The sequence below is a fragment of the Pristiophorus japonicus genome, chromosome 1 (genome assembly GCF_044704955.1).
Source record: "Pristiophorus japonicus isolate sPriJap1 chromosome 1, sPriJap1.hap1, whole genome shotgun sequence".
In the NCBI taxonomy this organism is placed as follows: domain Eukaryota; kingdom Metazoa; phylum Chordata; class Chondrichthyes; family Pristiophoridae; genus Pristiophorus; species Pristiophorus japonicus.
The window spans coordinates 518,458,285-518,475,310 of record NC_091977.1 but is presented as its reverse complement, the minus strand read 5'-3'; positions in this window follow the sequence as shown (position 1 = coordinate 518,475,310).

The following is a 17,026-nucleotide window of genomic DNA, read 5'->3' as shown; positions in this document are numbered from 1 at the left end:
AGGTTTGAGATCCAACTTTCTCACCCTCCAAATGAATTTCAAATTCAACCATTCCTGGAGGATCCTTTACTAGAAGATTGTTTATTAATCCACAGTACCAGATCTAAGATAGCCTGCTCCCTGGTTGGTTCTGCAACATATTGTTCAAGGAAATTATCCCGGATACACTCTGTGGACTCTTTCTCAAGGCTACCCTGGCCAATTTGCTTTGTCCAATCAAAATGAAGGTTAAAATCGCCCATGGTTATTGCTGTTCCTTTTTTGCAAGCCTCCATTATTTCTTGATTTATACTCCGTCCAACAGTGTAGCTACTGTTAGGGGGCCTATAGACTATGCCCACCAGTGATTTTTTTCCCTTGTTACTCCTTATCTCCACCAAAACTAATTCAGCATTTTGACCTTCTGAACCAATATCGTTTCTCACTAACGCACTGATCTCATCTTTTATTAGCAGAGCTACCCCACTTCCTTTTTCTTTCTGTCTGTCCTTCCGAATTGTCAAATACCCCTGAATATTTAGTTTCCAGCCTTGGTCACCTTGCAACCACGCCTCAGTAATGGCTATCAGATCATACCCATTTGTATCTATTTGTGCCGTCAACTCATTTATTTTGTTACGAATGCTGCGTCCATTCAGATAAAGAGCTTTTAAAATTGTTTTTTCACTAGTTTTTTCTTGCTTTGACCTCACTTTCTGATCCATTTTTATGGTATTTACATTCTGTCCCTTCCTGTCTTGCTCTGGTTTTCATTTCCCCCAATCCTACCCTGCTCTATTGCCTTCTCCTTATTCTTTGAATTTTTAAATCTCCTCTCACCTGAACCCTCCCCCCCACCCCTCCACTAATTTAGTTTAAAGCCCTTCCTACAGCCCTCGTTATTCAATTCGCCAGGATCCTAGTCCCAGCACAGTCTAAGTGGAGCCCGTCCCAACAGAACAGCTATCTCTTACCCCAGTACTGGTGTTAGTGTCCTACGAATCAAAATCCATTTCTCCCACACCAGTCTTTGAGCCACGTGTTTAACTCTCTGATCTTATTTACCCTATGCAAATTTGCTCATGGCTTAGGTAGTAATCGAGAAATTATTACCTTTGTGGTTCTGCTTTTTAATTTGGCCCCTAGCTGCTCATAATGGAACCTCTTTTTTTGTCCTACCTATGTCGTTGGTACCCACCTGGACCACGACAACTGGATCTTTCTCCTCCCACTCCAAGTTCCTCTCCAGCCCGGAGGAGATGTCCTTAACCCTATGTTAAGTTCATTTTTGGACCCTTTAAAATATGTACATTTCTTTTTCAAAAAATTACATTTTTGTTTTAAATAATTAATTAAATTCCATTTTGATTCATTTTAAATATGCGATGTTTTAAAAAAATTTATTTTAAGTGTTGTGTGTTTTTGAGGGTATTCCCATTCATACGTTGTAGTGGTAGAGAACAGTATCATTAGGGGGATAGATACTGTTCTCTGCAGCCAAGAGCATGAGTCCTGAAGGCTGTGTTTACAACCCTCAGATCTCAGAAACATTATTCTTGGCTCAGGATAAAGGCTTGTCAAGACCAAGAGTAATCTATTCTACATAAAAACTGTATCATTATGTTACACGAAACCATTGTACTGTAACAAAGATAAGATCAAAGCAAGGTAAAGCCCATCCACACTTGAACATGTTCATCGCCTTGACCTCAATAAAAAGTGTGTGTACTTGTCTTTAATGATTAACTTATTTTCTCTAAGACAATCTATTAAACAATGAAGCCACTGAGCATTAATGCTTCTGAGTTTAATTTTATGACCTAACCAAAACCAGTGGTATATTCATTAAAAGCAACCTGAAATGAAGAATTCTCTTTGTTGCTGGTTTAATGAATAAAATAATCAAGGGTCTGACTTTATAAAATACAGGTGAAGCAGATCAGAGGGCTCCATCTCTTTCTGCAACCACTTATCTTATGCAACATCATCTACAAAGGAACGTGCAAACAATGATAAGAAGCAGAGGGAGATTGAAAAGCAGGAGAATATGGGATAAGAATGGCATGTATTTATGGCAAGATAAAAGTTAATTATAAGCCACATCTGTCAAAGAAAAGTGGTGCCTGTGCTTTGAGTTGGGCAATAACCTTAACATTTGTGAAACGTATAATTTTATTGGTAGCCTCCGCGGATTAAGGATACCACATTTTATATTTGCGAATTCATGAGCTAACAGAAGCTCACAACTGATCACTGTCAAATTTACGTGTGGATAATCTAGGTTTTATTGTCTCACACAGTGCAATGCTGATGATACCTTGTGACGTGAATGTGTGGAAAGTAGGCAATGGGTCAATTGCTGCCCTCGCTGAGATCCGCTAGTTTAGCACAGATTGGACTTTCTGGTCTCCATGATTTTCAGACACACTGTGTAATATCAAAGCAGCTAGGTTCGAGGTGGCATATTTTCAATACCTGTATAATTGTTTATTTTATTTATTCCTTCATGGGATGTGGGCGTCACTGGCAGGGCCAGCATTTATTGCCCAACCCTTATTGCCCTCAAGAAGGTGGTGGTGAGCCACTGTTCTTTGGTGCAACTGAGTGGCTTTCTGGGCTATTTCAGAGGGCAGTTAAGAGTCAAGCACATTGCTGTGGGTCTGGAGTCACATATAGCCCAGACCAGGTAAGGACAGCAGATTTCCCCTTCCTAAAGGACATTAGTGAATCAGATGGTTTTTTTATGACAATCTGCTAGTTTCATGGTCACCATTACTGATACCAGCTTTTTATTCAATTAACTGAATTCAAATTCTCCAGTTGCCGTGGCGGGATTTGAACTCATATTGCTGGATCATTAGTCCAGCAATACTAGTCCAGTAACATAACCACTATGCTACCATACCCCTATGTATATCACAGGATTCCAATATTCATGTAATAACCACTATGCTACCATACCCTGTATAATTGAGCGATCCATAGTTGTCATTATACCAAAAAATGCTGCTGGCTGTTGATTACTCTTTCGATTAATCCCTGGAATAAAGTTTACTTCAAATTCTGATCATCATTGTTAATTTAATTAAGCTTTTCAGGATTATATGCCTTCAACTAAGTCATGCAAACCATCTTTTTCCACATTTTTGCCCTTATGAATTCCCTTGTCTGACAAATGATGTCACTAACAGATACTTCAGAGTACCTTCTAATTATTCTTCTCCTTGAGGGGATAGGAGTAAAGACATCTTACTGCAATTATATAGGGCCCTGGTGAAACCACACCTGGAGTATTGTGTATAGTTTTAGTCTCCTTACCTAAGGAAGGATATACTTACCAAAGAGGGAATGCAACAAAGGTTCACCAGACTGATTCCTGGATGGAGGGGATTGTCCTATCAGGAGAGATTGGGTAGACTTGGCCTATATTCTCTAGAATTTAGAAGAATGAGTGGTGATCTTATTGAAACATACAAAATTCTTACAGGGTTTAATAGGGTAGAAGCAGGGAGGATGTTTCCCCAGTTTGGAGAGCCTAGAACCAGGGGTCACAGTCTCAGAATAATGGGTCGGCCATTTAGGACTGAAATTAGGAGAAATTTCTTCACTCAGAGGGAGGTGAATATTTGGAATTCTCAACCCCAGAGGGCTGTGGATGCTCAGTCGTTGAATATATTCAAGTCAGAAATCGATAGATTTTGGGGATATTAAGGGAATCAAGAAATATGGGGATAGTGCAGGAAACTGGAGTTGAGGTAGAAGATCAGCCATGATCTCATTGAATGGCCGAGCAGGCTCAAGGAGCCAAATGGCCTACTCCTGCTCCTATTTCTTATGTTATGTTCTTAAAGTCAGAAAAATTAATTATAAGAAATAATTAGAACTTTTTAGCCTTGAAAAGAGGGAAGTGAAAGAGGATCCTTTAGGATTTGAAGAGCCCGAAGTTCGAATGCGGCCACTCCACTGGCACAAGAGCAGCACATCCACCCAAATATAAAGCCCTGGGCCTAATCCCAAACTATGGGGCCAAGGTCATTTGCAAGGTCGGGGTGGGTGACCCTCGCTTGCAAGGGTACTTCAGCCAGATCTGCCAGGAGCAAAATTGGCGGCCCGCCGGACCACTCTGAGGGTGGAAGTGGGGCCCGAGGGGATGGTCCCCTGGAAAAGATGCTGAAATTTTTCTTCTGTTCCTGTGGGAACCTGTGGGATTTTCCAATCGATCCCCTCCGGTGTACAGCCTTGGGGCCTTAGCTAGCCACAAAATTCTGCCAAGACCTTATAAAGCATACTGGGGCAACTGTCTAAACGAACCCCTTGACAAAGGGAGCACAGCCAGAAGGTTTGTTCTCCTCCCCCCCCCCCCCCCCACCAGAGTTTCCCACTGCAGCGTTCGTGTCAGATTCCATCCCATTTACCAACAGAATAGAAAAACGTTTGTCAAGAGTACTATTTCAATGTAAACAATTGCTGCATGACAAGAGGGTATAGGAACAAACTGGTGAAAGACAAGGTTAAGACTGTTGTCAGGAACCATTCCCTAATACAAAGAGTGAGTAAAAACCGGAATCGTCTCCCAGGCGGGGTGTTGGAGCCGAACATTGTGGAAACATTCAAGAGGCAGTTGGAATCTGTGAAGGAAGGATTGTAGATCTGTAAACTAGAATGAGCAAGATGGACTGAATGACCTCCTTCACCTGCATTTGTGATCTTTGTGATTGCTACAGTTTGTTATTTTAAGGTGTTCTATTCCTGTATGCAGTTTATAAGGTCAATTCCACAAATAGCCCATGGTCCAGATGCCCAGACACTCTCCGTTGGTTATATGATGTTCTCCTACCTTTTAGGGATACACTTAAAGTTTCGGCTAGAAATTTGGTAGGTTAGTGCCCCCCGTTAGCGCCGGTGGGGGGTGGGGGGTGGGGGGACCTATAACGGGGTGCTAAGGGGTCAGCGATCCGGCGCGGCGAATGCCGTGATGCCCACAAACTTCAGTGCCGGTTTAGCGCTGGCGCTAACACTTACCGCCTGGGCCTCTAGCGCCTTGCAGATCGTGACATCATAAAGTGCGCAGCACCCCGTTATCGCCCTGGATGTAAAATTGACCCTCGCCCCCTGTTGTATCTCCTCGCACCGACAATGCCAGCAAGAGGAGACGCTGTGAGCTCGGCTGACCGCTTGGGGAGCGGTAATTAAAGGGAATGGTTTTTAGCTTGCGTAACCTTTATTATTTGTAGCAGTCTGGTGCCTGCATAAAGTTTTTCATGCTTCACTGATGCAAGATGGTCAAACCCTCCACTTTTGTGAGAGTGCTTGGGGCTGTAATGGCAATCACGCATTTCTGCCTTGCAAAACAGAACTGCCGACAACTAGCTTGTGCAGCATCATTAGTCCTTCCCTTTGAGTGAGGGAAGCAGCCTCTGATGCCATTACCAATATGCTCGAAATTGTTTAGCGCTCTCCCGCTCCCGCCCCGTTCTCCAACTTTAGAACCCTAATAGAAGTGGTTAGTGCCTGATTTAGCGCTCCACTTCCCTGCTAAAGCTGAATATTGCTGGAGTCGGCAATGATTAGCGCCTGGGGCTACTTTTTCAACTTTACCGAATTTCAAGCCCAGCCTCCACTTGATATTAACTTGGACTGGAGACGCATCTCATGTGCCAACCAGGGCCTGCTACTTTGTACTATAAGTTGTAAATCCATTCCAGTCTTTTATTAATTTTGTTCTCCGAGTGAGAAGTGACCTCATTGATGAAGCAACTGAAGACGATTGGGCCGAGGAGGTTCCCCTGAGGAACTCCTGCAGCGATGTCCTGCAGCTGCGATGACTGGCCTCCAACAATCTCCACATCCATCTTCCGTTGTGTCGGGTATGATTTCAGCCACCTTGAAGTGGTTCGCTCGCCTTGAAGTGAGGAGGCAAACAATGATTCATTGTAGCCCAGGAGTTTCCGTATAGCAGATTGGCAGCAGTTCATCAGTCTGTTTTAAGGAGCCATTTAATTGCTTCTAAAGTTCAGTTTGTTTGAGTTATATCACATTTAAACAACATTAAATGGCTTGTACTTAACTCGTCATAAATATTAACATCCTGCTATAAAATGTACAAAGCTGATTGAGGCTTATTGTTCTTTATAGCCCTGCTTATATCAATACCAAGAGCCATAATATCATCCCTTTGATATTTTTCACATCCGAGAGAGATAGAGATATGCACATCATCAGCTATGATATCAAAGGGCCGATTTTAACTTAGCCTGCCAAGCATAAATGGGGCGGCAGTGCTCCTAAGATAGCTGTGCTGCGTTTACCCTCCTCGACCCCCCTCCTCCCACTCCGGTTTGATTTCATCTGCTGCAATATTTCTGGGGGTAGGGTGCCTGAATCAGACACTGTCTCATTATTATATGAATATTGGAGTCCTTTGATGTACATAGGGGTACAGTAGCATAGTGGTTATGTTACTGGACTAGTAATCCAGAGGCCTGGTCTAATAATCCAGAGACGTGAGTTCAAATCCCACCACGGCAGCTGGGGAATTTAAATTCAGTTAATTAAATAAATCTGCAATAAAAAGCTTGTATCACGTGACCATGTAACTATTGGATTGTCGTTTAAAAAAACCCATCTGGTTCTTGGGGGAGGAAACCTGCTGTACTTACCCGGTCGGGCCTATATGTGACTCCAAACCCACAGCAATGTGGTTGATTCTTAATGGCCCAGCAAGCCACTCAGTTGTACCAAACTGCTGTGACAAAGCCATCGCTATGTGGGAGTATCTTCACCACACGAACTGCAGCGGTTCTAGAAGGTGGCTCACCACCACCTTCTCAAGGGCAATTCGGGATGGGCAATGAATGCCGGCCTTGCCAGTGACGCCCACATGCCTTGAACTAATTAATTTAAAAAAACATAGGACCCCGATGCAATTTCGAGGGACAACTGGGTGGGTCTTGGGTCATGCACAATTCCGCTCAGTTGTACCAGGCAGCGAAGAGGGAATTACCCCAACAGGTAGGTGCAGAGGTATTCTCGTGGGGCCAGAAGGAGTAGGGCTGAAAACATCAGGCCCAAGCAGGCCTGATGCGGAGAGTGTCAATGTGGGAATTACAGTCTCTGTCACAGGTGGGGCAGATAGTGGTTGAAGGAAAGGGTGTGTGGGGAGTCTGGTTTACCACACGCTCCTTCCGCTGTCTGCGTTTGATTTCTGCATGCTCTCAGCGACGGGACTCGACGTGCTCAGCGCCCCCCCCCCCCCCCCCCCCCCCCCCAGACGCTCTTGGGCCAGGGATTCCCAGGTCAGGGGCTTGCTTGCTCCACGCTGACATGCAGGCCGTGATCCTGACCAACGGATCCACCACAGGCCCAATCCACGTCCGGACCGGGGGTCAAGCAGGGCTGTGTCATCGCACCAACGCTCTTCTTGATCTTCCTTGCTACAATGCTCCATCTCGCTCTCAACAAACTTCCCGCGGGAGTGAAAGTAAGCCATAGAGCCAATGGGAACCTGTACAACCTTCGCCGCCTCCAGGCTAGATCCAAGATCGTTCCATCCTCTGTCCGTTTCTCCTCTTCGCCTGCTCGCCTGATCTTCTGGTTCTTGGAACCTCTCACACTACAGCTGCTGTCATAAAACCACAGGCAAAGATGCTTAACTTCAGGGGACCCAACCTATACACAATGACATTTGTAAAAGTCATGTGATCAGATGTCACGTGATGTTATCCTTGTGACGTTGTCCACTTTGGTAGAAAAATCAAAAAAGCAGAATATTTTTTGAATGGTAAGAGACGGGGAAATGTTTGCATTCAGAAGGAGCTTAGTGTCCTTGTACAGGAAACACAGAAGGTTAACCTACTGGGATAGCATGCAATTAGGAAAGAAAATGGTGTGTTAGCTTTTGTTACGAAGGAATTCGAGTATAAGAGTAAAGGGGGATGAAATTGCCCCTTCCCTTAAGGCCTGTTACCACTGGAAATTGGCTGGCCACGCTGCGGAGTGCAATGGCCACCGATTTTTCGTGAAATGGCTGCCATTTTGAAAATTCCGCTCCTGCGGTATCCCGGCGGTGATCCGCTCCCCCCACTACCGCTCCGCTGCTGCCGATCCGTGTTAAGTGCATCATCAGAGCGCACAGCGCCGATGTTCCCCCCTCCCCCAATTGTGAAATTCCACCGAGAAAATCTTGTTCCCGCCGCGCGGTGCCACCGACAGCTTTTTCTGCCGGTGCACTGTGCTTGGAGAATGTTCAAAATGGCGGCGAGGCTGACCTTTAAAGGGGAGAACCTACTGCCGCAGCCGCCATCTTAAATTTTTTTGTCGGCCGACTACCATGTCAGGCTGACAATTATGCCCTCTTGGGTGCCAGGCTGCTGGCCCGGCCAAAACCCTTCCTGGTGGCCCAGTGAACTGAAGTAAAATAATGGCAGCGGCCCTCCCCTTTAAGTGAAGGGGAGGGACGAGGTGACATGCCAGCGCAATGATGTCATCAGTGCTTCGCTGATGAGTGACAGAGGAGGGCAGTCTAACTGCCCCCAACTTCCGTCCCTCTAGTGAGCGAACTTCCACTCATGCCGCACTTCAGGTCTGCTGGAAGAAAAAAGGCAAAGAGTGTAATTTCGCTCAAGAGGCCACCTCCTCCACTGCGCCGGTAAAAACAGCTGGAACAGGGTAGGTCCGCCACGTTTCTGGAAGTGGGCAATTTCGGCCCCAAGAAGTCTTACTACACATACAGGGCTTTGGTGAGGCCACACCTGGAGTACAGTTCTGGTCTCCTTACCTAAGGAAAGACGTACTTGCCTAAGAGGGAGTGCAACAAAGGTTCACCAGACTGGTTCCTGGGATGAGGGGATTGCCCTATGAGGCGAGATTGAGTAGACTGGATCTATAATCCCTAGAGTTTCAAAGAATGAGAGGTGATCTAATTGAAACATTTTAAATTCTTAAAGGGCTTGACAGGGTTAATGCTGAGAAACTGTTACCCCTGGCTGGGGAGTCTAGAACCAGGGGTCACAGTCTCAGAGTAAGGGGTCAGCCATTTAGAACTGAGATGATGAGAAAGTTCTTCACTCAAAGGGTTGTGAATCTTTGGAATTCTCTACCCCAGAGAGCTGTGGATGCTCACTCGTTGAATATATTCAAGACAGGGGTTCATACATTTTTGGAACTAAGGGAATTAAGGGATATGGGGATAGTGCAGGAAAGTGGAATTGAGGTAGAAGATCAGCCATGATCTTATTAAATGGCAGAGCAGGCTCAAGTGGCCATATGGCCTACTCCTGCTCCTATTTCTTATGTTCTTACGATCGGGAATCACATGGTGAGATGGCATGTGGTCAGAACATCATGCGCCTCCAGCCAGAGTTGGCAAACCTACTGAAGCTGAAAAGTTCCAGAGGGCCTGGACCACTGGGCTGAGCGATAGTGACCAATACCCTGCGAAGAAAACAGTTTTATTTTACATACCTCAGCCACTTCGCCTTTAATTATCGCCCCGATAGCGACCGCCCGATCCATGCCTCCTGCATCTGCCGATGTTTTTGCCCAGCATTGCTGCAGGGGGCAAAACTCAATTTTGGGGCCGGGGCATGATGATGTCATGATTTCCGGGTGCAGGAGATCAGGCGCAAAGCCATGGCGCCGCTGCTAAACTCCTGTCCCATATGGCGGGAGTCGCTGTCAGCGCCACGCCCAGTTGGAAATACATTTGTTGCCTGTTCGCGCCTCTCCCCCCACTCCTGGAGGCGCAAATACTTTGAAATTCGCCCCCGATATGTTTTGGTCATGTTCTGCCTTTTAGATTTCTATCGTGTTATCTTTCATTTTAATATGAAATCAAGGGAGCAAATTAACATTCACTTTTAGTTTTACACTGTTTTTTCAAAATTAGAACCATTTACAAAGTATTACAAAATATTACCAGGTACAAGTTGAACCTCTCTTATCCGGAATTCCCTTATCCGGAATCACCACTCGTTCGGAACCATGCCCGGCCGCCGGATGGCGCATGCACAGAACGTGGCCGGTCAAAATCCTCGAAAAATATAATTGTTAAAAAAAAACTTGCCTATTAACACTTACAGACCCACAATAAATTTACCCAACTTCGGAGCCGACATCTTTGGGGCCTGGCGCTCCATTGACACCTCGGGGCCCTCCAACACCTTCGGAGTCCGACGGCCCGCTGACACCACACCGACTGATTGATTGATTGTCTGATTGACAGTTGTTCCAACTAATCAGAGCACACACACATTGAAAACACGTGACCTCCCCTTATCCGGAAATATCCCTCATTCGGAACAGGCCAGGTCCCGAGGGTTCCGGATGAAGGAGATTCAACCTGTATTTGCAGCACAGAAACAGGCCATTCAGCCCTAAAGGCCTAAGCCGGTGTTTATGCTTCACATGAGCCTCCTCCCAACCTTTGGGAGAAGTCTATGAATACATAATGCATCCAACAGAAATTCTTCTTCCCATTATGTCATTAATTTTTTTTAATTTTAAAAACTAGAGGGGGAAATTCGGTATAGCCCCATTCGGGATGCTCAAACTTTAGGGCGTCGAAATTCGGTACCGCTGTTTTTGGGGCCTCTGTGCTGATTTTAACACCAGGTGTTAGGTGTAGCCTCAAAGTTCTAAATTCAGTTTTCACACTCAAAGACTTTCATCAAAGTCACAAATTACATGCTTTGTGACTGTGACGAAGGTAAACTATCCCTCCTCGACTTTCTGGATCTGTCTGCAGCCTTTGACACAGTTGACCACTCCATCCTCCTCCAATGCCTAGCCATCATCCAGCTGGGTGGGACTGCACTTGCCTGGTTCCGTTCTTATCTATCTAATCGTAGCAAGAAAATCTCCTGCAATGGCTTCTCTTCCCACTCCTGCATCATTACCTCTGGTATCCCCCAAGGATCTGTCCTTGGCCCCCTCCTATTTCTCATCTATATTCTGCCCCTTGGCGATATCATCCGAAAACACGGAGTCAGTTTCCACATGTACGCTGACGGCACCCAGCTCTACCTCTCCACCACTTCTGTCGACCCCTGCTTGGCATCTAAATTGTCAGATTGCTTGTCTAACATTCAGTACTGGATGAGTAGAAACTTTCTCCAATTAAATATTGGGAAGCCATTATCTTTGGTCCCCGTCACAAACTGCGTTTCCTAACCACTGACTCCATCCCTCTGCCTAGCATCAATCTGAGGGTGAACAAAACTGTTCACAACCTAGGTGTCATATTTGACCCTGAAATGAGTTTCCAGCCACATATCCGTGGCATAATTAAACCGCCTTTTCCACCTCCGTAACATTGCCCGCCTCCACCCCTGCCTCAGCTATTCTGCTGCCGAAACCCTCATTCGTGCCTTTGTTACCTCTAGACTTGACTACTCCAACTCATTCCTGGCTGGCCTCCCACATTCCACACTACGTAAACTTGAGGTCATCCAAAACTCAGCAGCCCGTGTACTAACCCGCACCAAGTCACTATCACCCATCACCCTTGTGCTTTCTGATCTACATTGGCTCCCGGTTAAACAATGCCTCAATTTCAAAATTCTCATCCTTGTTTACAAATCACTCCATGGCCTTTCCCCTCCCTATCTCTGTAATCTTTTTCAGCCTTACAACCCCACAAGATGTCTGCGCTCCTCTAATTCTGCCCTCTTGAACATCCCTCATTATAACAGCTCAACCATTGGTGGCCGTGCCTTCAGCTGTTTGGGCCCTAAGCTCTGGAACTCCCTCCCTAAACCTCTCCGCCTTTCTACCTCTCTTTTCTCCTTTAAGACGCTCCTTAAACCTACCTCTTTAAATAAGCTTTTGGTCATCTGACTTAATTTCTTCTTTTATGGCTCGGTGTCAAATTTATCTGACAGCGTAACATTGCTGTGAAGCGCCTTGGGACATTTTACTACGTCAAAGACGCTATATAAATAAAAGTTATTATAGTTATTATAAAGATGAGAGAGCAGCGCTAAAAAGCATTGCACACTCATCCTCGCTCAGGAGGCCTACTGAACCGTCCGACAGGAGTCCGCCACCATGCTAGAAAAAAAACAGGAAGAAATAAAAAGAACTAAAACTTCTCCGATCCACACACACACTTCCCCACTGTTAAAACTAATGAAAACATGCAGAAATAAATAAAGAGAAAAACTTATCTTCTTTTCTGGGCAATTCACTAGAGATCCGCTCTTTTACGGCAACTTTTTCCTGGCTGTATGGCTGCCTGTTTGTACAAAGCAAATGTCGCGACAGAGATATCAAAGAGGCATTGTAAGCTGGATGACATCACCACGTGGGTGGCGTTAGCCAGCGCAGCATTGCCTCTTGGCGTCTCTGCCAAAAAGCCGACTCAATTTATGCCGCTTCCTGACGATGGTAGGTCTTTGCCGTCTCCCGCGGGCGGTAATGGGCAGCCGACAAAACCCAATTTCGACCCCTAAAAGTTGAAGAATTAGCGCCAGGCACTAATCGTTGTCGACTCCCGCAAAATTAATTGTTAGTGCTCCAAGAGGGAAGTGGAGTGCTAAATCAAGCGCTAGACTGCTAACTTAGGGTGCTAACCTCTGAGACTGACGGGTGCTACCAACATAAACATAACAAAAACAGTTTATCTGGTCATTATCACTTTGCCGTTTGTGGGAGTTGCTGTGTGCAAATTGGCTGCTGCGTTTCCCTCATTACAACAGTGACTACACTCCAAAACTACTTAATTGGATGTAAAGCACTTTAAGATGTCTGGTGGGCATGAAAGGCACAATATAAATCCAAGTCTTCCTTTATTGATGGTGAGATACTGTTGGCTCTCTTTGTCAACATTCAGCTGAGCGTAAGCTCGGAGAAAACCTTTGACCCAGAGAGTGCTGTATACAAATCTTGCGATGTTGGTATCGGGTACTGCTCATCGTCAGTTGCTTGATTGATTGTAACTTTGTAGTCACCGCACAAATGTAAAATTTTGTCTGCTTTGGGCACTACCACAATCGGGGTAATCCATTCACTTTTGTCAGTTTTTACTAGCACTCCGTTCTCTCTGAGCTTCACTCGTCCTTCCTCCACCTGACTTTTCAACGCATCGGGGACCGACCTTGCCTTACAATAGACAGGCTTTGCGTTGGACTTGATGCGGATATGCACGTCATACCCAGTGATGCCCTCATAACTGTCTGCGAACATGCTTTCGTATTTGTTCAGCATTGTGTCGAGTCGCTTCTTTGAAGCATCTACACTGAAGAGGTTTTTCCAGTCTCGTTTTAACTTTCTCAACCAGTCTTTGCCCATGAGAGTTGGCCTGTTGTTGTAGCTAACCACAATAATAGGCAGCTTTACTGACTGGTCATTGTGTTGAACTGTACATTCCATTTGTCCACATGTTTCTAGGAATTCGCCGGAGTAAGTTTTTAACTCTGCGGTACTCTTTGTAAGTGATACTTGATTAAACTTACTCTCATATGTGTCCTTACTCATGATGGAGCAGTCCGCCACCGTGTCAATATACATGTCAATATATTGCTCGATGATCAAAAGTTTTGTGCGGAAGTCTTTCTCACAACTACTAGCATTGCCACTAGAGGCATAGATACTGTAGATGCCTAGTTCTTCAACATCAGGTGTATTCACTTCAATATTGTGAACTCCTCCCTTTTGTTGTCGCTGCTTTGCATTGCCACAAGAATGGTTCTTACTTCCTGCTCTGCAAGCTGTTAAAATATGGCCTCACTTCTGGCAGTGAAAACACTTTGCATTTCTGTATTAGCAGGATTGTGGTGAGTGATTTCCAGTGCAGTGATAACAATTCACTGAACTGCTCTCACCGACATGCTTTCGACTGAGTCTCACAGCTTTAGGTTAGGCGGTGGCTTTGTGACTGTAGACCTCAGCTGCACAAGTCACTTGAGTTGGACGGAGCTCCCTAGCATTCTTAGACACCATCTCCATAGATAGGGCAATTTTGCATGCTATATTAAACATTAGGTTTGGAGTGTTCAATAACTTGGACTGTGTGCGCTCATCCACCAGGCCACACACAAACTTATCGCACAACGTACGATCCAAAAATGTGCTAACGTTACAATGCAAAAGACAGGTTCTTAAGAGCTACAATGTACTCACTAATGGTTTCACTTTGTTTTTGGTTAATGGTGCAAAACTTATAGCTCTCTGTTATTTCTAATGGCTTTGGGTCGAAATGATCCTCAAGTTTCTCCATAATGTCTTCAAACAACGCAACCTTCGTTTTCCCTGGCGCGAGTAGGTTTGTCAATGTTCCGTAGACATCTGGCCCAATCTCCGCCAAAAAAATTGCTTTTTTCCATTCACGAATTACTTTATTTTTAGCTTGAACATTCTCATCTGCACCTTCGATCTCAACAATGTTACTGGCCCTAAATAACACCTGTATCTGGTCAATGTAACAACTGAATGGTTCATGAGCTCGGTCACACAGGCCAAGGTTTCTGATAAATCCCGTAGGCGCGGCCATGATTGTCCCGATCCCATCGAACAGTGACTCAGCATGCTACCTGAGAACCTGTGAGAATCAACGCTGCTGTTGCTGCGTATGCATACAATCAGGCCAACACCCCCAGCATCGAAGCACTCAACCAGCTCCATTGGGTGGGCCACATCGTCCACATGCCCGACACAAGACTCCCAAAGCAAGCGATCTACTCAGAACTCCTACACGGCGAGCGATCCCCAGGTGGGCAGAGGAAACATTTCAAGGACACCCTCAAAGCCTCCTTGATAAAGTGCAACATCCCCACCGACTCCTGGGAATCTCTGGCCAAAGACCGCCCTAAGTGGAGGAAGAGCATCCGGGAGGGCGCTGAGCACCTCGAATCTCGTCGCAGAGAGCACGCAGAAAACAAGCGCAGGCAGCGGAAGGAGCGGACGGCAAACCAGATTCCCCACCCACCCTTTCCTTCAACCACTGTCTGTCCCACCTGTGACAGAGACTGTAATTTTTGTATTAGACTGTACAGCCACCTGAGAACTCACTTTTAGAGTGGAAGTAAGTCTTCCTCGATTTCAAGGGACTGCCTATGATGATGATAATGGAGTTCTCCTCAATCGAGACTCTGCCTTTGACTCGAGTGTTCTCAACTCCATCCCGCAGCATGCAACTCGCCATCGCCTCAGTGAAACCCCAACGCTGCACGAGGTAGGAAAAGCCATAAAACAGCTCAAGCACAATAAGGCTACAGGAGCAGATGGAATCCCTGCTGAGGCGCTAAAATATGGCGCGGATACATGACCTTATCTCTCTCATTTGGAGGGAGGAGAGCATGCCGGGAGATAAAAACATAGAAACATAGAATATAGGTGCAGGAGTAGGCCATTCAATGAGCTCATGGCTGAACATGCAACTTCAGTACCCCGTTCCTGCTTTCTCGCCATACCCCTTGATCCCCCTAGTAGTAAGGACTATATCTAACTCCTTTTTGAATATATTTAGTGAATTGGCCTCAACAACTTTCTGTGGTAGAGAATTCCACAGGTTCACCACTCTCTGGGTGAAGAAGTTTCTCCTCATCTCGGTCCTAAATGGCTTACCCCTTATCCTTAGACTGTGACCCCTGGTTCTGGACTTCCCCAACATTGGGAACATTCTTCCTGCATCTAACCTGTCTAAACCCATCAGAATTTTAAACGTTTCTATGAGATCCCCTCTCATTCTTCTGAACTCCAGTGAATACAAGCCCAGTTGATCCAATCTTTCTTGATATATCAGTCCCGTCATCCCAGGAATCAGTCTGGTGAATCTTCGCTGCACTCCCTCAATAGCAAGAATGTCCTTCCTCAAGTTAGGAGACCAAAACTGTACACAATACTCCAGGTGTGGCCCCACCAAGGCCCTGTACAACTGTAGTAACACTTCCTTGCTCCTGTACTCAAATCCCCTCGCTACGAAGGCCAACATGCCATTTGCTTTCTTAACCGCCCGCTGCACCTGCATGCCAACCTTCAATGACTGATGTACCATGACACCCAGGTCTCGTTGCACCTCCCCTTTTCCTAATCTGTCACCATTCAGATAATAGCCTGTCTCTCTGTTTTTACCACCAAAGTGGATAACCTCACATTTATCCACATTATACTTCACCTGCCATGCATTTGCCCACTCACCTAACCTATCCAAGTCACTCTGCAGCCTCATAGCATCCTCCTCGCAGCTCACACTGCCACCCAACTTAGTGTCATCCGCAAATTTGGAGATACTACATTTAATCCCTTCGTCTAAATCATTAATGTACAATGTAAACAGCTGGGGCCCCAGCACAGAACCTTGTGGTACCCCACTAGTCAATGCCTGCCATTCTGAAAAGTACCCATTTACTCCTACTCTTTGCTTCCTGTCTGCCAACCAGTTCTCAATCCACGTCAGCACACTAACCCCAATCCCATGTGCTTTAACTTTGCATATTAATCTCTTGTGTGGGACCTTGTTGAAAGCCTTCTGAAAGTCCAAATGCACCACACATCAACTGGTTCTCCCTCGTCCACTCTACTGGAAACATCCTCAAAAAATTCCGTTATACAATTGGGGAGGGCCAACAGAGGAAAGGGAATACACAATAAATGATAGGTTACTGAGAAGTGTAGAGGAACAAAGGGACCATGGAGTACAGGTCCACAGATCCCTGAAGATAGCAGGACAGATAGATAAGGCGGTCAGGAAGGCATGCAGAATGCCTGCCCTCATTAGCCAAGGTTTACAATACAAGAGCAGGGAGGTTATGCTTGAACAGTATTAATACATTAGTTAGGCCACAGCTAGAGTACTGCGTGCAGTTCTGGTCACCACGTTACAGGAACTATGTGATTGCACGAGAGAGGGTACAGAGGAGATTCACGAGGATGTTGCCTGGACTGAAAAATTTTAGCTATGAGGAAAGATTGGTTAGGCTAGGGTAGTTTTCTTTGGAACAGAGGAAGCTGAGGGGAGACTTCATTGAGGTGTAAAAAATTAAGAGGGGTCTAAAGTGGATAGAAAGGACCTATTTCCCTTAGCAGAGGGGTCAACAACCAGGGGGCAGAG